Source organism: Alligator sinensis, unplaced genomic scaffold (genome assembly GCF_000455745.1).
Source record: "Alligator sinensis unplaced genomic scaffold, ASM45574v1 scaffold620_1, whole genome shotgun sequence".
Taxonomy (NCBI): Eukaryota; Metazoa; Chordata; order Crocodylia; family Alligatoridae; genus Alligator; species Alligator sinensis.
The window spans coordinates 1,440,490-1,441,183 of record NW_005842260.1 but is presented as its reverse complement, the minus strand read 5'-3'; positions in this window follow the sequence as shown (position 1 = coordinate 1,441,183).

Below are 694 nucleotides of genomic sequence, written 5' to 3'. Positions count from 1 at the left end.
GGCCCGCACTATTCAACATCTTCATCAGTGACTTGGATGAGGGTGTAGAAAGCACCCTGTTCAAGTTTGCAGATGTGGGGTGAAGTGGGTACGCTAGTAGGAAGGAACAGGCTGCAAGAGGATCTAGACAGGTTACAGGGGTGGGCAGATGAGAACAGAATAGGGTTCAACACTGACAAGTGCAGGGTAATACACCTGGGGAGGAAGAACCAGCGGCACACCTACAGGCTGGGGGACTCCCTTCTCGCCAGTGTCAAGACAGAAAAGGATCTTGGAGTCATCATTGATGCCACAATGAACATGGGCCTCTTCCATGCCACACTTCCTGGCCACACTTCCTGACAGTGTGAGGACATGGTCAGGAAGGCCAACCATACCTTGTCGTGCATCCACAGATGCATCTCAAGCAGGTCCAAGGAGGTGATCCTCCCCCTGTACGTGACACTAGTCAGGCCGCAGCTGGAGTACTGCGTTCAGTTCTGGGCGCCGCACTTCAGAAGGGATGTGGCCAATATGGAGAGGGTCCAAAGGAGGGCCACCTGCATGATCAGGGGTCAGCAGGGCAGGCCCTACGAGGAGACGTTGAGGGACCTAAACCTGTTCAGCCTCCAAAAGAGAAGGCTGAGAGGGGATCTAGTGGCAGTCTACAAATTAGTCAAGGGGGATCAGTAGGCATTGAGTCCCTGTTCCCCTG